Source organism: Oncorhynchus masou, chromosome 23 (assembly GCF_036934945.1).
Source record: "Oncorhynchus masou masou isolate Uvic2021 chromosome 23, UVic_Omas_1.1, whole genome shotgun sequence".
NCBI classification, from domain to species: Eukaryota; Metazoa; Chordata; class Actinopteri; order Salmoniformes; family Salmonidae; genus Oncorhynchus; species Oncorhynchus masou.
The window spans coordinates 17,743,391-17,769,168 of NC_088234.1; the positions used below are offsets into that span (position 1 = coordinate 17,743,391).

Below are 25,778 nucleotides of genomic sequence, written 5' to 3' on the forward strand. Positions count from 1 at the left end.
TCGCTTTGGGTTGGATGTGTCAATGTGTAGTTCATACATTTAAAAAAAATATATTTTTTAGCCTTTATTTAACTAGGCAAGTCAGTTATTAAGAACAAATTCTTATTTTCAATAACAGCCTAGGAACAGTGGGTTAACTGCCTGTTCAGGGGCAGAACGACAGATTTGTACCTTGTCGGCTCAGGGGTTTGAACTTGCAACCTTCCAGTTACTAGTCCAACACTAACCACTAGGCTACCCTGTCGCCCCATACATGCATAATCTATGAGCAGAATTATTATTTTACCTCAATTAGCCACAAAGTCCCTAGTTTGAAAGCGACCGTATTTCTGGAAGCTGTGCTACGACATTTTCCTCATGTGTGCCAGTCCCCCCAGCAATTCCAGTTCAACCAATGAGCTTCAGCCCTTCGCCATATGCGTGAAAGTTAATTAAGAGACGCATCATGCATCCACAGCAGAGTGAGAGAGAGAGAAATGACAATGACGTGGTGCACATACGATGTAGTACGCAATTTTCGGGGACAACTTTCAGCTCGTGAATACTACTTTCAGAACTACTGGCTAAAAAGTATACAAAGCACCGGAGAATCTCGAACTGATTTACTGCCTGGTGATGTCACCAGGCAAACCAAAACTGCGTCCCACCAAACAGGCAGAAATTTCTAAATAGGCATTATTTGCACAATTTTCACAGTACTATTCTAACCTCAGTTTGGAAATATACTGTATACAGCACCTTCAGAAAGTATTCACAGCCCTACACTTTTTCCACATTTTGTTGTCTCACAAAGTGAGATTCAAATGTTGTCAAAGATCTACACAAAATACACTGTCAAAATGGAAGTGAAATTCAAACTTTAAAAAAATTGATATAAAAATAAAAACGACTATATTTTGATTGGACAAGTATTCAACCTTTTGAGTCAATATGTTAGAATCAACTTCGGCAGCAATTACAACTGTGAGTCTTTCTGGGTAAGTCTTTAAGAGCTTTGCAAACCTGGATTGTACAATATTTCCCCTTATTCAAAAAAAAAATTCAAGCTCTTTCAAGTTGTTTGTTGATCATTGCTAGACAACCATTTTCAAGTCCTGCCATAGATTTTCAAACCCATTTAAGTCAAAACTGTAACTAGGCCACCCAAGAACATACAATGCCTTGGTATGTAAACTGGTGTATAATTGCACATGCATTTTATGTTATTGTCCTGCTGAAAGCTGGATTTCTTTGCCACATTTATGGTATTGCTTTAGTGCCTGTTTGCAAACAGGATGCATGTTTGAAATTGTATTATTCTGTACCGATTCCCTTTTCACTGTCAATTAGGTTCGTATTGTGGAGTAACTCAAATCTGGAAGCTGTCTCATATCATAGCAATTTAACTCAAACTGGTTTAAAGTCATCTCATGGTGAAAACTGAGCATTTTCCTTCCTCTCTGTTGACCGAGTTAAGATGCCTGTATTCTCGTAGTGACTGGCTGTATTGTTACACCATCCAAAGTGTAATTGCTAAGGTCACCATGTTCAAAGGGATATTCAATGTCTGCTTCTATATTTTGACCCATCTACCAATAGGTGCCCATCTTTGCGAGGCATTAGAAAACCTCTAGTGTTTGTTGTTGAATCTGTCCTTGAAATGTATTGCTTGGCTGAGGGACCTTACAGATAATTCTATGGGGTAAAGAGATGAGGTAGTCATTCAAAAATCACTTTTAACACCATTATTGCACACAGAGTTAGTCCATGCAACATAGCATGACTTGTTAAGCAAATTTTTACTCTAAGTTCAGGTTTGCCATAAAAGGGGTTGAATACTAATTTACAAGACATTTCAGCTTTAACATTTTAGTAATTTGAACAAATGTCTAAAACATTTGGGGGTATTGGGTGACAAATCCTAATTTAATCCATTTTAAATTCAGGCTGTAACAAAATGTGGAAAAAGTCAAGGGTTTGAAAACCACAGTGCGTGAGACAGGAGAGAAAACTGACGGTATAGAGATGAGCAGCAAGACAAACAGAAAAAGACCACCACTACACTTGCAATAACATCTGCTAACCCCGTGTATGTGACCGATAAAACTTGATTTGAACCACCTTGCAAGCTGTGTGTAAGAATAAATGTTTGTTTTTGTACAAGCGCCTAGTTGAGTCACCATTTTCTTAGTAATGTTGGTACAGTACAATGTTGGATCTTAATTTGAGTCTCTGCTACAGCAGGAAAATAATCACACAACAACAGCATGTTATAATTTAGACATGTGTAGGGTTTGATATCATTTTTCATTACAGAAAATCAAGTCACAATTCAGAAAGGGGGAAATTAAACTTCAAAAGCCTTTTTAAACCTCAAATACACAACTTTTAAAAGTCCTGCATTGCAGGAAAGTTCCCCTGCAACAGGGTGATCAAATGAAGATCCTACATCTGTACACAGACCCACTACTACAAAATAAATAAACATGCATACATAATGCTTCTTAGATATTCATGGCCATGGGGGCCAGCAGAGTTGGCGAGAAATCCTGCAATCCAGCTAAAGAAAAATAAATCACACAGACAGTCTGTCCATTCTAATATTTTATTCAATGCCATTTAAATAATATTAATCTATACTTTGTTGAAGTGGGTCTTTGACCATTCATTCTCAAATAATAACAAGTCACGATATAATACAAGTGCCGTTCGAGGATGAGGAACATAAGACATCGTACAGCGTCAGTCACATACTGTATCAGTCAGAACAGTGTATGGCTCACTGGTGCACACACACTGCCCTGCTCATGGCCTTTCCAGGGTGCACCATACAGCTGTCTGTACACAAAGGCAAACTGCTGAGCCTAAACCCATTGAGACAGTATCAAAACATACAAATCATAACACTTCAACATAAGTCAAAAATATGGTTTTTACAACTGACTGTCAGGGAAGCAGCCATAGACCCCCCACGATAGGAGGATATCAGAACACACATAACCCAGGGGATTGGTCCAATACCAAAGCCATGTATACATTTAAATATGGCTCTGACCAATATGTGTTGCCATGCTGAGGGAAAGTATTGTCGTTGCTTCTTTATTAATCAGTCAGTCTACAAGCCTGCATCTGCTGTAGGAAACAGTGGGATCGCCGCTCACTCCTTTACAGTCAGTACAGCATTATTAGGTTATAGCTGTTGACTATATTATTACAATCATTACCACCTCAGTCCAGCAGAGGGCGCCATACCATCACTTATAGGCAACCAGCACAGCAGTGCATCCACACCAGCAGCTTTACCTCCCATGTCACAGTCTAAGAATGGAATGAAGTAGGCCCCCTAGGCACTGATCTAAGGTCAGTTTAGAGTCTAAGGAAAACGTTGGGATTTGGTGTAATCTGATCCTAGATCTGTGGTTAGCATTCTGTATCTATGTTTGCACCCCAGGCAGGGCTAGGCCAGGCTCTGGGTTGGTTGGCGAGGACGGTCGCCCCTTAGGACCTTTATAGAGCAGCCCTCTGTTGGCTCCCGTACTGTCCCTGTTCAGGTTCTTATAGGGGTTCCTGTGAGGCGGTGCGCGGAAACACAGCGAGGGGAACCGGAGCCCTGCCAGGCAACAACCGGAACACGAGATAACTTCCTCCTGCTCCAGAGAGGGAGCGGAACCGTTACCGGTGCTGTTACCGGTGCCGTTACCGGAGCTGAACGGCGAGCCCTCTATGGGCCCTCCAGGAGTGGAGTGGTACCCGTTGGTGCCCCCCCATCCCAGGGGGGGCAAGCAGGGAGGGTCATTGGATATGGGGGGAACATTACCCCAGCCATTGGTGAATGTAGGGGGGGTGGGTGCGGAGGGTTTGGAATAAGGCAGGAGTGTAGGTTGAGTGCCATCTAGAGTGTCGGGGAGCTGGTGCAGTCCATGGGTTCTTCCTCCAGGCTGCTTGTGTCCACTTCCTCCTCTTCACATAGCTGGTCTAATGACAGCAGCTCTGGGTCGAGAGGAAGCCCGGAGTCATCGGCAGTGAGGCCCTCACTGCTCATCCTCCTCTCCACATCCTCTTCGACCACGAACTCAGACTCAAAGGTAAACCTCTCTTCTACGATTTCCCTCTCCTTCTCTCCATTCCTCTCATTACTATCAGCCCCTAGATCTGTTTTCTCTGCACTATTGTCTTTGTTGGTGGGGGGCAGGAGATCTGGAGGAGGGGTGCAGGGTAGGGACAGGCAGCGTCTATGGAGCCTTCCTCGGGGCACACCCCCACCCCCCGCTCTGTCAGAGGGGGTGGTACAGGGGTCCAGAGGTTGGGGTAAGGTGAACGTTAAAGAGATGACTGACTTGCTGGGCGTGTCAAACAGTTTGATCTTGCCTCCGTTAAGGTCCTCTCGCAGGGAGAAGGGGTTGACACGGGTGGGAGGGGCCAGAGTGGGGAGCGTGACTGGAGGGAGCATGTCTGATTTGCTGCGGCAGAGGCGGGGGTCACCAGGGAGACAGAGGGACCGTCTTCGCAGCAGGCCGAGATCTGGAGAAAGAGATGCTGAAAGAGAGATTCAAGAAAAAATATATATAAATCACACATGGCTAGTAATGCGCCTTAGAAATGGCATATATAAAATTGAATAAATGTGTCCTACACCGATCTATTGCACTAAATGTAAAAGTCTATCTATACTCAACAAAAATATACATGCAACAATTTCAAGCCGGATCCGGGCCCACCCACCGGGGAGCCGGGCGGGACCAGCCACCGGGGAGCCGGGCCCGCCCAGCCACCGGGGAGCCGGGCCCGCCCAGCCACCGGGGAGCCGGGCCCGCCCAGCCACCGGGGAGCCGGGCCCGCCCAGCCACCGGGGAGCCGGGCCCGCCCAGCCACCGGGGGAGCCGGGCCCGCCCAGCCACCGGGGAGCCGGGCCCGCCCAGCCACCGGGGAGCCGGGCCCGCCCAGCCACCGGGGAGCCGGGCCCGCCCAGCCACCGGGGAGCCGGGCCCGCCCAGCCACCGGGGAGCCGGGCCCGCCCAGCCACCGGGGAGCCGGGCCCGCCCAGCCACCGGGGAGCCGGGCCCAGCCAATCAAAGTTTTCCCCCCAAAAAGTGCTTTATTACAGCCCAAAATATTTCTGTTTTATCAGATGCCTGGGTGGCTGGTCTCATAAAAGCCCTCTGGTAAAGAAGTTTTGTTCAGTATATAGAACATTCCTAGACGTCCCTGTGCTAGTCCCCATCCCACCGTGCTGAATTGAAAAAAGTACCACTTTCTTATTCATTTTCATCATGACTGATAAATATTGAGAGCAGCATTTCTTCTTAGACACCAGAAAAACAGACCCCCCCCCCCCATAACCAACAGCTGTGTCTTAATGACTCCTGTCTGAACACAGTTGTGTTCTGGAGAACCCCTTCAGACTGACCTCCCTGTGCTCCATTCCCTCCAGGACAGACACACACACCCGTAGGTGCAGCTTCATCTTTCTGAGTCCTCTCTGTCGCTCTTCCCTCCAGCTCTTTTACGATCGCTGAGAACGATGGACGACGCTTTGGATCCATCTGAGAGCGAGAGATGGACAGATGGAGAAAGATGAGCAAAATATATATATATATATCTTTTAAGTCTGACAGTTACTCAAGAGTCATAGTACGAAGGAGAAGGAAAACAATAAAATGGGGGAAAAGATAGAAGATTTGCGCGTGTGTGAGAGAGAGTGAGTGTGTGTCTTGGTGCGCGTGTGAGAGAGTGAGTGTCTTGGTGCGCGTGTGTGAGAGAGAGTGAGTGAGTGTCTTGGTGCGCGTGTGTGAGAGAGAGTGAGTGAGTGTCTTGGTGCGCGTGTGAGAGAGTGAGTGAGTGAGTGTCTTGGTGCGCGTGTGTGAGAGAGAGTGAGTGAGTGTCTTGGTGCGCGTGTGAGAGAGAGTGAGTGAGTGTCTTGGTGCGCGTGTGTGTGAGAGTGAGTGTCTTGGTGCGCGTGTGTGTGAGAGTGAGTGTCTTGGTGCGCGTGTGTGTGAGAGAGAGTGTCTTGGTGCGCGTGTGTGAGAGAGAGTGAGTGTCTTGGTGCGCGTGTGTGAGAGAGAGTGAGTGTCTTGGTGCGCGTGTGTGTGTGTGTGAGAGAGAGTGAGTGTCTTGGTGCGCGTGTGTGTGAGAGAGAGTGAGTGTCTTGGTGCGCGTGTGTGTGAGAGAGAGTGAGTGTCTTGGTGCGCGTGTGTGAGAGAGTGAGTGTCTTGGTGCGCGTGTGAGAGAGTGAGTGTCTTGGTGCGCGTGTGAGAGAGTGAGTGTCTTGGTGCGCGTGTGTGAGAGTGAGTGTCTTGGTGCGCGTGTGTGAGAGAGAGAGTGAGTGTCTTGGTGCGCGTGTGTGTGAGAGAGAGTGAGTGTCTTGGTGCGCGTGTGTGTGAGAGTGAGTGTCTTGGTGCGCGTGTGTGTGAGAGTGAGTGTCTTGGTGCGCGTGTGTGTGAGAGTGAGTGTCTTGGTGCGCGTGTGTGTGAGAGTGAGTGTCTTGGTGCGCGTGTGTGTGAGAGAGAGTGTCTTGGTGCGCGTGTGTGAGAGAGAGAGTGTCTTGGTGCGCGTGTGTGTGAGAGTGAGTGTCTTGGTGCGCGTGTGTGTGAGAGTGAGTGTCTTGGTGCGCGTGTGTGTGAGAGTGAGTGTCTTGGTGCGCGTGTGTGTGAGAGTGAGTGTCTTGGTGCGCGTGTGTGTGAGTGAGTGTCTTGGTGCGCGTGTGTGTGAGAGTGAGTGTCTTGGTGCGCGTGTGTGTGAGAGTGAGTGTCTTGGTGCGCGTGTGTGTGAGAGTGAGTGTCTTGGTGCGCGTGTGTGTGAGAGTGAGTGTCTTGGTGCGCGTGTGTGTGAGAGTGAGTGTCTTGGTGCGCGTGTGTGTGAGAGTGAGTGTCTTGGTGCGCGTGTGTGTGACAGTGAGTGTCTTGGTGCGCGTGTGTGTGACAGTGAGTGTCTTGGTGCGCGTGTGTGTGACAGTGAGTGTCTTGGTGCGCGTGTGTGTGACAGTGAGTGTCTTGGTGCGCGTGTGTGTGACAGTGAGTGTCTTGGTGCGCGTGTGTGTGACAGTGAGTGTCTTGGTGCGCGTGTGTGTGACAGTGAGTGTCTTGGTGCGCGTGTGTGTGACAGTGAGTGTCTTGGTGCGCGTGTGTGTGACAGTGAGTGTCTTGGTGCGCGTGTGTGTCTCTTACGTGGCAGCAGGTGACCGCCAGGTTCAGGAAGTCAGGGGGACAGTCTCCCACCATGTGCTGAAACGTCTCTATGTCCAGACCAAAGTCCTACAGAGGGGAAAGAGCGTCACACACTGATCAGCGACATCACTCAGTGAAAGAGCCCGAGAGAGACTCCAACAGGAGCTCCGATTTGCTGTACTCCCTTCAGTCCATCATTTACACAATAGAACAGAAGAGGCGTCGGCGACTTCACTGAAAGGACTGACTTACTGCCTGGTGGGAGCTGTTAAACTGCCGTTTCATACAATGGCCCGGAGGAGGCGTTCAGGCTACGTCACATCATACCCTATTGTGAACCCTGATTGTGTGCTAGTGTGTTAGGGTGTGTGCGCGTTGTGTTCAAACCTCTGTGCGGGGGAGGACGTCAGGGTCGGCCTGTATCCTAGCGATGACCTCACACAGGATGATCCCATACGCAAAGACGTCCACTTTCTCGTTGTAGACCTCTCCTCGCAGTACTTCCGGTGCCATCCAGTAGGGGGAGCCCACCACAGCCAAGGGCTCCTGGTCGGACTCTTCACTGTGGACAGAGAGAGGAAGACAGGCCTGGACATTATTACAGGCGGTGAAGTTGCCTTTAGATGCTGATCTAGGGTCGGCTTTGCATTTTCCCCACTAATAGGACTGGAGGGGGGGATCTGATCCTAGACCTGAACATAGGGGGAAACCCCAGAGCCATTATTTACAGCTCCAGCTCAGACTTCAGCTCGCTTCATCGCGCTCTCGTTCAGTTACAACCATCCCAAAAGGAAAGTTTACATGGGGTAAATCTATTGTGTGTGAAGGCATAACGGGGCAGACAAACACAAGTGACTGCAAGGCGAATGCTCTGCACAGCCCCCCGGCAGTCACTTCCTCTGTGCTATTTCCATCTCACTAAACCATGATATTGCATAAATAGTGAGGGAAGTGATGGGAGCGGAGAAAGAGGAGAGCTCCCAGTGTAAACACTATTTGGAGAAGTAGAGGGAGAAAGGGAAGGAGAGTTGACGTTCAGCCGGGGAGAGGGAGAGGGCGAGAGAGAGTTGACGTTCAGCCGGGGAGAGGGAGAGGGCGAGAGAGAGTTGACGTTCAGCCGGGGAGAGGGAGAGGGCGAGAGAGAGTTGACATTCAGCCGGGGAGAGGGAGAGCGCGAGAGAGTTGACATTCAGCCGGGGAGAGGGAGAGCGAGGAGAGAAAGAGACCAAGTGTGCTTGAATAGTTTGACCATATTTGGAAAGCTTTCCTAAACTCCATCTCTGTCTCTCTCCCACTCTCTGACGAACAGAGTTAGTGCACATACACACGTTGACAAATTCAGAATTAGAGGAAGGTCATCAACATACAGCAGACATTCACTGGTTCGTAATTTTAACGTTTTGTCATATCAGTTTCCTTCGACCTAAAAGCACCGTAAATAAACAAAAACATGTTGTGATGCATCAACACAACGTGGCTGTACAAAAACAAATACACAAGGTAAACACTGGGGTGACTGTAGACAAACGCCAGGAAATGGTGCGCGCACACACACACACACACACACACACACACACACACGGGTTAACGCGACAGCTGCTTCCTCTCAGACAGTGTTTACAAAAAGGATACAGACGCATTTACCAGGCCAGGGGGGGAATGTGTGTGTCCAGCTGATATTTAATCTGTGCCCACTATGGGCAACTTCTAAATAATTAGCAGGACACCAACTTGTCAACAGGAAGAAGCCGAGAGGATTAAAACAGGCTGGAGCGATGAATACAACATATGATGTGTCAATGTTAGAATTATAAACTAGTTATATCTGGAGTCGGTGTATGTGTGTGTCTCGCTCTCAATCCGGCCAGATTAAATATTGACACCATCGCAGTAAGTCAACCAACGATGTACCCCTTCCCCCCCTGAAACAGGGGCTTAAATCACACATAGTTCCACATAGCTGGCAAACCACAACTTCTTCAGGGTGTGAAGTGTGTCTCACATTCTTTGGAAAAGAGGGGCGTGTGATGAATGATTAATTTTTTAGACCCAAGACAGTGATAAGGTCAGTTTTTTTTTTATGTACACATTATAGTGAGGACTGGGGAAAGGGAAGCTGAGCATAGAGCCTACAGGCAACTTCTACCTGGGGTTTCAGTGACTGACTGAAAGATTGATGGACAGAGCCAAAGAGAGCGAGCGAGTGTGAGCTATCAAGATAGAGAGCGTGAGAAAGAAAGAGGAAGGTAGAGCAACCATTCAGGTGTGTTATCTAATCAGTTTGTGTTGATAGACGGATGATGAATAAACTCCACTGACCTGTACTCTGGTATTTTCTCTGCCAGGCCAAAGTCCCCCACCACGGCCGTACACTGGCCACTGGCCCAACGCACCAGGCAGTTCTACAGGACAGAACCAGAAAGACAGCGGTCAGGACCCGTAGTCACAAAGAGTCTCAGAGTAAGAGTGCCGATCTAGGATCAGGTCACTCCTGTCCATGTAGTCTTATTCATTATGATCCAGAAGGTAAACATGATCCTAGATAAGCACTCCTACTCCGACAAGCTTTATGAATACGGGCCCTGATAAATCCATTTATAGTTAACTGTGTACTTGAGTACGCACTATTTAGTGTTAAGGAGTGTATGTATGTGTAGCGTGCCACCTGTGAGCCTGCCAGAGTATGTACAATTTCCGATAGGTGGTGTGTATCCATATATGAGGGTATCTTCGCACGTGTGTGTGTGTGTGTACCTTGGATGTGAGGTCTCTATGGAATATGCCTCTGCTGTGGAGGTACTGCAGGCCCCTCGCGATGTCTAGAGACAGGCCCATCCTGACTGACCACGACAGGTACTGGTCACTGTCCAGCAGCTGCTCAAGGTTACCCCCGTTGATGTACTGGAAGTAACCATGACAACCACAGACAAGCGTCACTCAAAAACAGGCGGCTGTGCTGTAACCATGACAAACGTCAGGTTTCCCTAACCTTTACCACAAGTGACTCTCCATTGAGAAAAAAAATAGATATTTTTCTCAAGTCAGGTACAGGTCATTGTACATCAACCTAGACGACATCGAATCAAATAACTGTCGGGAGTTCAGACCCCTCCCCCCACGTAACCATGACGACCGTTAAGGAAGCATCAAGTGCAAAAAGTAGCTATAACCGGACCAATAGTTTCTACATCCTAGCCGGTCTACCCTTGTTTAAAAGAGGAGATCTTACCTCTGTTAATGCATGGAGCTGTCCCTCATTAACACATACCCCTACAAACCTGGGACAGGAGACAGGAAGATGATTAGGTAAACATAATAGGTGGGGGGGGGGGGGTCATCATACATGCCTTATGACAAGTCTTACAGTCCTTTAGAAGTGCATGGTTTAAAATGTGTATACTGAGGGATTTCCCCTGCAGACCAAAGCATTGATGGATATGGACAGAGTGTGTGTTGCCATAAAAGCAGAACACAGACCTGAGTATGTTGGGGTGAGACAGGCGGTTCATCAGTTGGACCTCCCTCAGCATGTTAGCTCTGTTACTGGCCATGGTGTTCATCTTCAGAGCCATCACCCGCCCACTGATACGGTGCTGCACCTGCACAGAGAGAGACCGGAGGAGAGAGAACCATCACTAAAGGTCACCATCGTGGCGTCTCATCCCCTATATCCTTGAGTGTGTTCGGAGGGGCTTGGACTCCTGCCCATCTCCCTCTAACTAAGACCATATAGATACCCAGTAAGTAGTCCAACAGTCCAATTAGTACTGGGAGGGTGTACATGTCATGTTTGTAGGTATGAGAGAGTGAGTGTGACACATCTAGTGGTGGTGTGTGAAGAGAACAGAGAGCGTGGTTACATCAGTGTGACAGTGGCCTAGTAGATATGAGTTGGCCAGCAGATCAGTGGAGTGATGGGAAATCTAGAGTTTATTAATGGATCTATTAAAACAGACAGTCTGGCCTCGATCTTAAATCAAGGCTACAGCATACAGTCAACCAGTGACCATTAGGTCCAACCTACTCTGAACTGCAGTCCGAGATGGGGTGTGGGTACACACACATACACAGAGTGGCCGCTGCTGTAGAGACAATCAGTGCCTTTACACATTTATGACCACACTTCCAGTAAGAGCTCGTGCCGTCTGAGGATTAACTATGGTTCGTTCCCCACTGGATGTCAGAAGGTGAATTCACCAATTTGTAAGTCGCTCTGGATAAGAGCGTCTGCTAAATGACTTAAATGTAAATGTAATGTAAATGTACAGGATTTAACTACATTAGTATTGCTGTACTACAGGCCAGCAGGATCATACAGAATAGCCTCTATCCCCCTCGCTCACACACACACACCCTAATGCAGAGATGAGCCAACTGCTGAACTGAACCGCCCCTCTTCCAGGTAGAGGCTGTGCCGCCACACCTCTCGGTCTAGGCCAGGGATGGACAACTCCAGTCCAATAAATCACCTAATCCCGATCTTCAATTTAGAATCCAGTTTGATTAATTTATGGCTGCAGGGGCAGTATTGAGTAGCTTGGATGAAAGGTGCCCAGAGTAAACAATCTGCTCCTCAGTCCCAGTTGCTAATATATGCATATTATTATTAGTATTGGCTAGAAAACACTCTGGAGTTTCTAAAACTGTTTGAATGATGTCGGAGTATGACAGAACTCATATGGCAGGCAAAAACCTGAGAAGAAATCCAAATAGGAAGTGGGAAATCTGAGGTTGGTCAATTTTCAACCCAGCCCCTACTGAATACAGAGTGGGATATGGATAAAGTTGCACTTCCTAGGGCTTCCACTAGATGTCAACCGTCTTTAGAAACTTGAATGAGGCTTCTACTGTGTTGTGGAGCCAGATGGGAGCACTTTGAGTCAGTGGTCTGGCAGAGAGCCAGGTCACACACATTTCACATGATAGCGACCTGCGTTCCATGGCTTCTCTAAAGACAGAAATTCTCCGGTTGGAACTTTATTGAATATTTATGATAACATCCTAAAGATTGATTCTATACTTAGTTTGACAAGTTTCTTCGACCTGTAATATAACTTTTGAAGTTTTCGTCTGACGTTCGGATGGACCTGCACGAGCGTTTGGATTTGTGTACTAAACGCGCTAACAAAAGTAGCTACTTGGACATAAATAAATGGACATTATCAAACAAATCAAGCATTTATTGTCGAACTAGGATTCCTGGGAGTGCATTCTGATGAAGATCGTCAAAGGTAAGGGAATATTTATAATGTGATTTCTATTGATTCCAACATGGCGGGTAATTTTATTTATTTTCTGAGCACTGTCTCAGATTGCATGGTTTGCTTTTTACATAAAGTTTTCGAAATCTGACACAGCAGTTGCATTAAGAAGATGTATATCTATATTTCCATGTCTAACAATTGTATTTATCGACATTTATAAATGAGTATTTCTGTAAAATGATGTGGCTCTCTGCAATATCACAGGATGTTTTTGGAACAAGTGAACGTAACATTCCAATGTATACTATAAATATGAACTTTATCAAACAAAACACACATGTATTGTGTAACATGAAGTCCTATGAGTGTCATCTGATGAAGATCAAAGGTTAGTGATTAATTGTATCCATTTGTGCATTTTGTGACTCCACTCTTTGGCAGGAAAAATGGCAGAATTCTGTGACCTAACAATCATTTGTGGTGCTTTCGCTGTAAAGCATATTTGAAATCGGACACTGTGGTGGGATTAACAACAAGATTACCTTTAAAACGGTATAAGATACATCTATGTTTGAGGAATTTTAATTATGAGATTTCTGTTTTGAATTTGGCGCCCTGCACTTTCACTGTTGTCATATCGATCCCATTAACGGGACTGCAGCCCTAAGAAGTTTAATCAGCTGTGGTTGCTAAGGATGGAGAAAAAGTGAGACACCAATCAAGCCCTCGAGGACTGGAGTTTCCCACCCCTTGTCTAGGCCATCTGCTTTGTCCCGTCCACATGCAGAATTTCAGCTCAAATAAACAAGTGCTCAGTAATCATGGATACAGGCCGTTGCCCAGTGGCCACAAGCAAAAATAGTCCTGCCATGGCAATGTGGTGTGAGAGTCTACCTCAGGTAGATAGGGGTGTGTGTGTGGTGTCAGTGCTCCAGTCACAGCGAAACAGTGAGTAGCTGTGATATCAGCATTCTAGTGACAGGAACATGGAGAGGCCCAATAAATCTTACTCGCAGATCTATTTGGCTAAAATCAACATTTTCTTGGTGACCTGGAGATAAGACCAGGGGATTCATGTGGGGCTGGTAGCTGAACAAAGTCCACAATAAACAGGCAGGGAGGACCTGTCTGTCTTCCTGTGTCGTCTTTAACCTTTTGCGTGTAAGGGGCAGTATTTTCATTTTTGGTTAAAAAAACGTACCCATTTGAAACTGCCTATTTCTCAGCCCCAGAAACTAGAATATGCATACACTTGTCAGATTAGGATAGGAAACACTCGAAAGTTTCCAAAACTGTAAAAATATTGTCTGAGTATAACAGAACTAATGTTGCAGGCGAAAGAAAGCCTGAGGAAAATCCAATCAGGAAGTGCCTCTTATTTTGAAACCTCTGTGTTCCTATGCATGCCTATCCTCCATTTAAAAGGGATATCCACCAGATTCCTTTTTCTATGGCTTCCCTAAGGTGTCACCAGTCTTTAGAGATAGTTTCAGGCTTTAATGTTGAAAAATGAGCGTGAAGGATCACATTGCGTAAGTGGATAGGTGGGGGCTCTCAGAGTGAGTTTTGCGCAACTGAGTAAAGCGGCCATTGTTTCTCCCGCTGTTATTGAAAAAGCTACACACTCGGTTGATATATTATCGAATATATATTTTAAAAACAACTTGAGGATTGAGTATAAAAAACGTTTGACATGTTTCTGTGGACATTATGGATATTATTTGGAATATACTGCGTCTGTGTTGTGGTGACCGCTCTTTCCTGTGGATTTCTGAACATAATGCGACAAACAAACGGAGGTATTTTGGGTCTAAAAATAATCTTTATGGAACAAAAGGAACATTTGTTGTGTAACTGGGAGTCTCGTGAGTGAAAACATCCGAAGTTCAAAGGTCAACAATTATTTTGATTGCTTTTCGGAATTTCTTGCTCTAGCTACTTAAATAGAACACGATCCACTGTCTAAACCAGGAGCTGACGGTCTTCCTGGGTAGTCTTTAAATAGAACACGATCCACTGTCTAAACCAGGAGCTGACTGTCTTCCTGGGTAGTCTTTAAATAGAACACGATCCACTGTCTAAACCAGGAGCTGACGGTCTTCCTGGGTAGTCTTTAAATAGAACACGATCCACTGTCTAAACCAGGAGCTGACTGTCTTCCTGGGTAGTCTTTAAATAGAACACGATCCACTGTCTAAACCAGGAGCTGACGGTCTTCCTGGGTAGTCTTTAAATAGAACACGATCCACTGTCTAAACCAGGAGCTGACGGTCTTCCTGGGTAGTCTTTAAATAGAACACGATCCACTGTCTAAACCAGGAGCTGACTGTCTTCCTGGGTAGTCTTTAAATAGAACACGATCCACTTCTAAACCAGGAGCTGACAGTCTTCCTGGGTAGTCTTTAAATAGAACACGCTCCACTGTCTAAACCAGGAGCTGACTGTCTTCCTGGGTAGTCTTTAAATAGAGCATGATCCCACTGTCTAAACTCTAGACCAGGACCTGATACACTCTGCACCATTTAGTGTTTTGCACAACATCGGTAGTGAGTGCCTCACACACACCTCAACTCCATTATCTAATGCTAGGACAGCCCTTCCCCACTCTTTCTGTGTGTGGTAAGCCTAGCAGGAGCAAGTAAGAGCATGCAGCTTCGGGACATCAAAAGAAGCCCCCTCTCTCTTCTGCTCCACAGTAGAAACATTTTCCACTATGCCTTTCCTCCTCCCCCTGCCCCTCTCTGGGCTGACTCACTGGACCTTCAGTCACACCTCCACAACCAACTGGATCGTGTTCATTAGGGCACACCATAGCAAAATGTTTTGCAACAGAAGATTTGTCCAGGTAGTCACTCACTCCCTGTTGAAGTCAGTTGTGTCCCAGTTTGGTGCGAAATGAACACATCCCTCGTCTGTTTATTTACCTACTGTAATGCTGGGGGTGGGGCCAGTGTGCTGGGGCGTAGCAGGGACAACAAGATTCTTACACACTACAGAACGTGGAGAGACAGAGCACAGGGAAATGGAAAGAACAGTCAAATATGTGTGAGTGCATTTAAATACCAAGTAGGTGCGCATGCATTTAAATACCAAGCAGGTGCATGTGAGCTCATGTGGAACATAAAGGAACACACACACACACATCTTGATTGACAGGAACACAAGCTTTGACTGGAGGGGAGAAATAATAGAAGCAGGGAAAAGTGCTAGCTAAGTCACACCTCCTCCTCCAAACCCCAGCCAATGAACAGCCTGACTGACTCATGTCACTCATTGTAACAGATCAAACACGGGTGACAGTTGATGATGGACAGGTGTGTGATGCTAGGTCTGTCTGGGTAAAATAAATCACTGCTGAGTTTGCACAGAGGAGATTACCGACTCAGACAGAGGAGGGTGTGAGTGTGGGTATGTGCATGTCACAGAGAATGTGTTTATGTGAGTGAGTATATAAGGTCTGTTTAAGGAGTAGTTTCTCAGGATGGCTGTTTTGGAAAAGGGCAGACTTTCCACAACTGAACTCTCCTCTGATAAAACTCTGTTCAGTTTTGACAACAGGACCCTGGAGGAAAGCACTTAATCCAGCCTGTCAATCAAACACAGATTTCCTCACATGAGCGCACAGAGGCACGTTGACTCAAACGCTGTCCGAGTGAGTCATCTCCTCCGTGCAAATGCAGTAGAGATTTTGCCCTGACAGTTCTAGCATCATCAGTGTCCTCAGGGGTTGAAAGAAGGCGAATGAGAGAAATTTAGCAAGAATGAAGATTTACAACACAGAATGTAGCACAGGCTTGCAAAGAGAATGTGAAGCAAGAAAATAAATGGGCCAATAAATTCAAGAGATAAGAATCAACTGTTGTTGCAGATCAATCTGTGGCAGTAAATGGAGAGCAGATATATATATATATATAATATTACCAATATGATCATGTTGACATTTGAAGCATTTAGCTAAGAAAACGTCTGCATGTTCTGGCAATGAAAAGCAGGTGAGTGGGAATGGGAGGCAGGTAGTCTAGAGGTTAAGAGGGTTGGGCCAGTAACGGAAAGGTCGCTGGTTTGAATCATATGCCACACCTGTCAGGTGGATGGATTATCTTGGCAAAGGAGAAATGCTCACTAACAGGGATGTAAACAAATTTGCGCAAAACAAATTGAGAGAAATAAGTTTGTGCGTATGGAACATTTCTGGGATCTTTTATTTCAGCTCATGAAACATGTGACCAACACTTTACATGTTGCATTTATATTTTCGTTCTAGTTATTCTATACTGAATGGAACATTCTAAGTGTGTTCACCGCACTTTATTAAAACAGTAATATAATTACTATTAATTGTATTATATTTCCGCGGCCAAAACAATGATCATTTGTGATTCAGTCAGATGATCTGAACAAGGAAGTACCAGGACTCCTGCCTGCCTGCACAGGAAGTAACAGTTAGAGTACGGCAGGCAGGTCGGTCTCGGGCGCTCTCTCACAAAAAGATAAAAAGCAGAACCTGAAGGATTAGTCTTGACACGCGCACCCCTCCTCATAGTGCACAATGGCAGCGATGAGGTATGAATACCTGCCTGACGGCTGTGAGGAAAGCATCCATTGATCCAGAGTGTGTGTGTGACAAAGAAGGTGCTGAATAACACTAGAGATGGCAGGATGCCAAGAGTTTTGTGCAGCTCTGTTTATAATCCAGCATCAAGACTCAACGCTTCAGAGGGTGTGTGAACAGAGTGGCGAGGATCATTTATGGCTCTATTACCACACAGTCTGTCATGTCATCTGAACATTATAACAGTTAGATTGCAACTCCATGTAATTGCTGCGGTAAAAATAATTTGCATTCATATGCAGTTATCAAAGGGCAGGTTGCTCAATCAAGAGGCATCTTTACAGCTGGCACTTTTAAACCCCAAGTCATTTGCATGCTCACTGCCCAGTCAAAGGGCAACATGGCTGGGAGGAGTGATCCGAGTGTGTGATACAGTAGGAGCATGACTCAACCTCCTCGTTGAATGAAAGGACTAGGATAACATTTTCCTTAACTATATGGTTAACTGTGCTAACAAGGTCCCAGAACAGGGGCCTGTGTGAGAGATTCCAGACCTCGTTACCTTAACCATGATTGTCATGGTCATGGTTACCTGGACTAAGTTGTTGACAGTATACCTAGGGCCCAGAGTTTTTCCTGACCAGGAAATACTACAGGAACCTAGTTTATATTTTATAATGTATACTGTGTGAGTTCTCTCAGATCATTACACATGTTTAAGAAAATCTCCTGGCCCAATGTTATGAACATTATAATGATCTGTGAAACAGGAGGAGGACTAGATGAAGTTGACACTATTGCTTATGTTGCCCATAGAGCTCTGAGCTACGTAGGGAATAGGGCAGTGGTTCCCAAACTTGGGGTTGGGACCCCATGTGCGGTCCCCTCAAATTGAAATGGGGTTACCTAAGAAAATTTGTAGTCTTATCAAACAAAATGTTTCCCTTCAAATGGGTATAGCATACAACCTTTAAGTATCAACTAATGACCCCTTACACTAGTAGAATGGGGTCTAACCCCATGAAGTTCTGGAAACCAGTTAAAGACCTGGAGAATAAACCCTCCTCCCAGCTGCCCATGTCCCTTAATGTTGATGTGGTTGTTACTGACAAGAAGCACATGGCTGAGCTCTTTAAATCACTACATTAAGTCAGGATTCCCATTTGACTCAGCCATGCCTCCTTGCCCGTCCTACATTTCCTCATCTCCCACCCCTTCTAATGCAACTATTCTTGATGCTTCTCCCTCATTTTCCCCTGCCCTTCAACACAGTTTCTCCCTGCAGGCAGACAGTCACTGAGTCAGAGGTGCTAAAGGAGCTCCTGAAATATGACCACAAAAAAACATCTGGGTCAGATGGTTTAAACCCTTCCTTCTTTAAGGTTGCTGCCCCCATCACCGACTGTCCTTTCTGGGGAGATTCCCATTGCTTGGAAGGCAGCCACAGTTTGTCCTTTATTTAAATGGGGAGATCAAGCTGAACCGAACTGTTACAAGCCAATTTCTATTTTGCCCTGTTTATCAAAAGTGTTGGAAAAACTTGTCAATAATCAACTGACTGGCTTTCTTGATGTCTATAGTATTCTCTCAGGTATGCAATCTGGTTTCCGCTCAGGTTATGGATGTGTCACTGCAACCTTAAAAGGTCCTCAATGTCACCATTGCCCTTGATTCTAAGCAAGGTTGTGCTGCTATTTGTATTGCCTTGGCCAAAGCTTTACATACGGTAGACCATTCCAATCTCATGGTCTGCTAAGGAGTTTTGCTGTCTGAGGGGTCTTTGGCCTGGTTTGCTAACAACGTCTCAAAGAGTGCAGTATATAAAGTCAGAAAATCTGCTGTCTCAGCCACTGCCTGTCACCAAGGGAGTAAAGGCTCAATCCTAGGCCCCACGCTCTTCTCAATTTACGTCAACATAACTCATGCAGTAGGAAGCTCTCATCCATCTATATGCAGATAGTCTTATACTCAGCTGGCCCCTCCACAGATTTTTTGTTAAATACTCTACAACAAAGCTTTTAGTGTCTAACAAGCTTTCTGTACCCGGAACCTTGTTCTGAACACCTCCAAAACAACTGTCATGGGGTTTGGTAAGAAGAATGCCCCTCTCCCCACGGGTGTTATTTCTACCTCTGAGGGTTTAGAGCTTGAGGTAGTCACCTCATACAAGTACTTGGGAGTATGGCTAGATGGTGCACTGTCCTTCTCTCAGCACATATCAAAGCTGCAGGCTAAAGTTAAATCTAGACTTGGTTTCCTCTATCATAATCGCTCCTCTTTCACCCCAGCTGCCAAAGTAACACTGATTTAGATGTCCATCCTACCCATGCTAGATTACAGACGTCATTTATAGATCGGCAGGTAAGAGCGCTCTCAAACGGCTAGATGTTCTTTCCCATTCGGCCATCAGATTTGCCACCAATACTCCTTATAGGAGACATCACTGCACTCTATACTCCTCTGTAAACTGGTCATCTCTGTATACCTGTCAAAAGACCCACTGGTTGATGCTTATTTATAAAACCCTCATAGGCCTCACTCCCCCCTATCTGAGATATCTACTGCAGCCCTCATCCTCCACATACAACACCTGTTCTGCCAGTCACATTCTGTTAAAGGTCTCCAAAGCACACACATCTCTGGGTTGCTCCTCTTTTCAGTTCGCTGCAGCTAGCGACTGGAACGAGCTGCAACAAACACTCAAACTGGACAGTTTTATCTCAATCTCTTAATTTAAAAAGACTCAAATCATGGACACTCTTACTGACACTTGTGGCTGCTTTGTATGATGTGTTGTCTGTGATGTATTGTTGACAGCCCTGTGTGCTGTTGTCTGTGCCCATTAATGTTTGTACCATGTTTTTGTGCTGCTACCATGTTGTGTTGTCATGTGTTGCTGCCTTGCTATGTTGTCGTCTCAGGTCTCTATTTAGTGTTGTCTCTTCTTGTGATGTGTTTTGTCCTATATTTATATTGTATTTATTTTTTTAATCCCAGGCCCCCCGTCCCCACAGGAGGCCTTTTGCCTTCTGGTAGGCCATCACCGTAAATACGAATTTGTTCTTAACCGACTTGCCTAGTTAAATAAAATAGAATGCGGGTTCATGTCATTGTGTCTGGACAGCCGGTGGGACCTAAAATTGAGTGAATATGACCAAAGCAACCAGGGGATATCATTTCTCCAAGTTGTGTCCCCTGCATATTCTAGTGTCAATTTAGGGTTGTGTAAAGTAAAAGATTGGGAACCCCTGGAACAGGGTGTCATTTGGGGACAAAGACCAGGCTGAACCCCCTGGACTTTCTCCTCATGCAGTTCAGGGGCAATTTCACATTAACGGAATGAGGCGGAGAGAATCAGATTTTGCACTTAGAAAATAGGTCAAAACAAAGAAATTGCAAAGTTAAAAACCATACAACTACGCAAAAGGACGACTTAATTTTCACATTTATTTTTAAATAAAACACATTTACTTCAACAGTGCAGATTCAAAGTTTAGGAACTGAATGATTGCACAAACAGCAAAGCAGTCAATCTGTTAACAAACTTTGCATATGTTCAAGTAATGGAGAACTGCTCAGTGGAAATGGTTAAATTAGCAGAGTCCCTCCTGGATTTTACAGGGATTAGTGATATTTTTAGGCTTAAACGCTTGATTTTGCTGCAGCAATTCTGTACTTATTTTTATGGCAATATGCAATGACTGTCACATTTTTTTACATGTGGGTTGATTTAACCATATTACGCAGCTAATGTGCAAGTGATAGGTTGAAAATGCGAGCCCTCTTTGTAACGCAGTGATGGATCAGTTTTAAGCAATAATATTGCGTTGATTTGACCGTTTAATGCAGAAACAGTGTGGTGATTGGTCAAATTTGTAAACCAGCCTACGCATAACATGCAGGGAATGGGATTGAAGTAGTCCTTGTGCATAGAGTCATAACATTTGTTTTAAAGTCATTGGCTTTTGTTTGACAGATTTTGAAGTGCAAAATCAGCATCCTTCTTGTTCTCGTGAAATTGCCCTTTGAGTAGGACTAACAATCTATTTCTGCCTAAAGACCAACAGGTCAGGAACGGGTATCACTTTCACACCAAAACACTGTCCTTCCCTGTAATGTGAGCTATAGGGTTGGGGTCAATTCAATTTTAATTCAAGTGAATTCACAAAGTAAACCAAATTCCTTTTCCAAATTGTCCTCGAAAAGCATTGGAATTTCAGTGTAATTCCTGAATTGACTGGAATGGAAATTACCCCAAACCTGGTGAGCCACAGACACAGTTCTGGTGCGGGTCAATGTGGTGTTGTGGTCACCAGCAGCAAAATCATCATCAAGCCCATCACCATGTAAGCGTAAGCCTACCTTAACTAACTCCTTGAGTGTCAGGTATTTAGAAGCTTCTTGTTTTCTATATAAGATTATTTTATTTTAAAAATATTTAAAAAAAAATGTTTCTGGAAAATGTCATTCCAAAGAAGGTCCCTAACTTAAGCCAACTCCACACACACACAGTAAAGGCCAACTAGCCACTAGCTTACAAGACCTAGATTATGTCCCAAATGGCACCCCATTCCTTATTTAGTAAACTACTTCTGACCAAAGCCTTATGGGGGCCCTGGTCAAAGGTAGTACACTAAATAGGATGCCATTTGGTACAAAGATATTGTTACCCAATGCATCAGGTAACAATGCATGGTCATCATGTTTCATGCTTGGTGCCAATGATGACCGTAACAGGGATGCTCAGATGCCCAAACAGAGTTAAGCTGGCCATCTCATCCCACACTGTTTTGCATAAAACCTAGACTTGCTAAAACAAGTCAGTACGCAGAGTTAGTCTGGACACGTATTTAAAGTGTCTCACAGTATGAGTGCTGACCTAGGATCAGGACCTTTTCTCCATATTAATTATGATCAAGTAAAAACGGATCCTTAAATCAGCACTCTTACTCTAAGATGCTTTATGAATAGGCTACAGGACAGGCCCCGAGTTCCAAACTCTTACATGTAATTTATAGGTAACTTACCTTGAACACTTCTGAGAAAAAGCCCGAGCCAATCTTCTCACAGATGAAGTCATCTATCCGGGCCAGGCTGGACACAGCACTGCGCAGTGCCCGGTAGGACGAGGGCCTGATCCGGTCCGGCCCGTGTACCGCGTGGATGGGTGGCTCCGCCGCCTCCTGACACCGGTCCGGCTCGACTCGCTCCATCTCGCTTATCCCGGGACTGCGACCTGCACGCAGTTTAAAATCCAACGTTTCTGTTTACATTTCTCATGTCCTCCGCAGCAGCGCGACGGTCCCGTGAAACGGATGAGCTTCACACTGGATGCTGAATTTCAGAACGAGGGTGAAAGACCGATTAATATCGCTGCCGAAATCCCATCGAACTCTAACGCAAAACACTGCCGTCTGTGTCCTGAAGTTCGGGTATTTCTTCCTTAGACTTTAGTTTCTACACAGCTTCCTTCCATCATGCCGCATCCGGCAGCGGTTGTGCGCGGTGTGTTTGATTCCGTGACTGTAAAGATTTAGGCAGGCTATCCCCTCGTTCTCTCCCTCTACCCAATGCTGTAACTGCGCACTCAGACTGCAGCAGTCAAAATCAGCTTCCTCTGGTCTGCATACGTATGCAGCGAAAAGGGCTCCTATTCTGCACCAATTGAAACCGGGTCTCCAGTGCGTATTTGTTGACAGAACGCGAAGCAGACAGACTCGCCGTTCGTTCGATGAGGAAATGAGAACAGAATCCCCTGTAAAATAGAAAACGAGGGTGTTAACTGTGGCTAACCGGTTATATGTGTAGCATAGGCCTACTTATCTGTGACTGGTCTGCCCTGATACAGGTCATGGAAGCAGTTAGCCCTTGACCATGACTCGGTTTCATTACACTACACATAAGGGCCGTTGGACAAAGGAGTATTCTGTACGGGGAGGTCTGTTATGAGCCCCGACCCTTGGTCTGAACATTAACACGCATCGCTTGTGGCAAGGTTTTTGGAAACATAAGGACCATGTGTCATATTAGTGAGAAATAATTTGGAAAAAACAAAAGTGTATATTGATATACACCTTTATAGGGATAGGGTAAGGGTTCCCACACGGCCACATTTTAATGTTATACAGCGCTTGTTTACGGATAACTGACAGAAGACAAAGTGGACAACCTGTGCCAATTAGCCATCTGCGCCGCTGAACACCTGTGTGTCAAGGGAAGACAGATGCCAAACTGTTGACAGGGAAAAATACTGTCAGCTGCAACTGTTAAAACAGTGTACAGTAAAAGTGTGTATTTTGCATTTATGGAATTATTTGTGTTATGTGATAGAGGGCTGTGTGTTTCTAAAACCATAACGCAATTGAGACTCAATTCACGTTTATATGGAGTATTTGTCTGTTTTGTCTTTCAGAGGCAATTCGCCTTTAAACAAAACATTTAAGGTCCTTGGACTATATGAAGTAACGTTAGGCTACTTTAGTCCATTATTGGGATAGAAAGTAGTGCGATATCGCATCATCATTGTAGACACGTTACATAGACTACAGAACTGATCTAGGCCTAACCTGAGCCAATCGCACAGCGATTGAAAGCGAGGAGCCCATTCAAATGTACAGTATTTTGATGAATCACTCAATGGAAACGAGACTGACAGGCTGTACAAACACAAGCAAATATTCAGGTTGAAAACAAACAACCGATGGACGGGCGGCGGGAGCTTGATGCTGTCGGTAAACAGTGAGCGAGCATATTCGTGAGAGACCTTCGGCCACCGTCAGCTTGACTGCGAGTCGTAAATTATAAATGCTGGGCTGAGTTGTGGGGGTTTGCCAGTCTCCCACACAATTCGTTATGCACTAAATATAAGCCTACACTATTTAAAATGGAAAGAATGACAAAAACACTATATAGGGGAGGAATCATGCGCAACTTCGCAAAAATCATGGACGCGACTTACCTGCAATTGATCAAATCTACAGGTAGCCTAGCCTACTGTAACCTCAGCCTCAAGTGCCCTTAACCGACCGAGGTGTTTGGTTACCGGGCCTCTTATTTGACTAATTAATCAGACTTGTCTACCGTCCCGCTGCAGCACGGTTCTCGTTTTACGTCCCCTTGCCTCCATTTGTCTTGGCTCTGCAGTGCACCGAGGAAAAAAAAAAGTGCGACTTTTAGTGTGGATTCTTATTGGAGGAGAAGATACTGGGCGGGGCCCTACGTCATCACCTTCAGAAACTTCACTTGCCGGGGCTTTCAAATTCAAAAAATAAAATATTCAGCAAGTCAAAGTAAACACACTTTGCCTGTCATAGTGCGCAGTATATCCCACAGTAGTCTATGCAATCAAATGAAATAAATCAAATGTATTTCATTAAGACCATGTTATATCTGCAGTTGTCACAAAGTGGTTTACAGATAGCCAACCTACCCAGCCCAAAATCCCAAAGAACAAGCAATGCAGAGGCAGAAGCACAGTGACCAGGGAAAAACTCCACAGAAGACAGAAACTTAGGAAAGATACCTAGAGAGGAACCAGGCTCAGAGGGGTGGCCAGTCCTCTGTAGGCCTGTCTGGTTCAGTGACACTCCACATAGCCTAACCAGACAACTGACTCTGAACATCGAGGAACAGAGCTCAGCATTCGACCTAAGTGCCACCCTGTGATAAATCTCTTCTTACTGTCGACCCATCTCACACCACATACCGACATAGTTCACATTATAACATGTTGTGGCCACATTTGGCCCTTGGCAACACGTTGTGCCATTCAGTACCCATTGTGCCATTCAGTCCCCACTGCAACATCAGAATAGGCTGTAGGCTCCACAATGCATAATTTATCAATTTGTTTATTGGTTCTTTTAATCCACACATACTCTACAGTGACTATGCCTGAAACATAATACTCAAGTCACACCATTGTTGTAGATAATGACATATTCCATGTATTATTCAGGACTGCTGTTCACTTATTTATTGAGCCTAAAATGTTATTTATTTTGACAGTACAGGATAGTCTCACAATAGAACTGACTGTGCTTTCCTCCTAAATGGCCCCCTGTTTCCCAACATCAGGATTTCCCAAACTCTGTCCTGGGTCCCCCCCTGGTGCACATGTATTGTTGTTGTCCTAACACGACACAAGCTCCTCCCTGTCCTGACATCCTAATGGTGGAACCAGCTTCCCCCTAGAAGATACGACAGCAGCGTCCCTGCCCATCTTCTGAAAACATCTGAAACCCAACCTCTTCAAACAGTATCTTAAATAATCCAGCTCCTCACCTTGACCCCCCCCAATTATAAAAAATAATAATAATTAACCAGCACTTGGACTTGACCCACTCCCCTTCTGCTCTGAATCTACTGATAGCTACATTAATGAGTAAAAATGTACTTTCTATGCCTGTAATATGTGGTTGTCCCACCTAGTTATCTTAAGATGAATGCACTAACTGTAAGTCGATTTGGATAAGAACATCAGCTAAATGACTCAAATGTAAAATGTCAATAACCAAGTCATCATTTAAATGTGATTATTTTAATCAGCTGTGTAGTGCTAGGCCAAGAAACTAAACATGTACCCAGGGGAGGGTCCCAGGACCTAGTTTGGGAAACCCTGCCCTACATAATGCACTAGCCTACTTTAGACCAGAGCCCTATAGGGATAGGCTACTACATAGTGAAAAGGGTGTCATTTGGGACAGCCTGTGTGATATGGACAGGCGGTGATTGTGTTGACCTCACACAGTAGTGAGCCACGGTTCTTTATCCAAACAAATATGCATGGGAGATCATTTGGCTACTACAGTATGTCTAGGTCATTGATTCTGTTGTCTATATCAGGGCTCTCCAACCCTGTTCCTGGAGAGCTACCATCCT

General features: G+C 45.4%; 1 pseudogene; it reads right to left on the reverse strand.

Moving 5' to 3' along the window:
- Positions 1-2,570: 2,570 nt before the first annotated feature.
- Positions 2,571-23,823, reverse strand: LOC135510474 (dual specificity testis-specific protein kinase 2-like; annotated as a pseudogene).
- Positions 23,824-25,778: the final 1,955 nt, after the last annotated feature.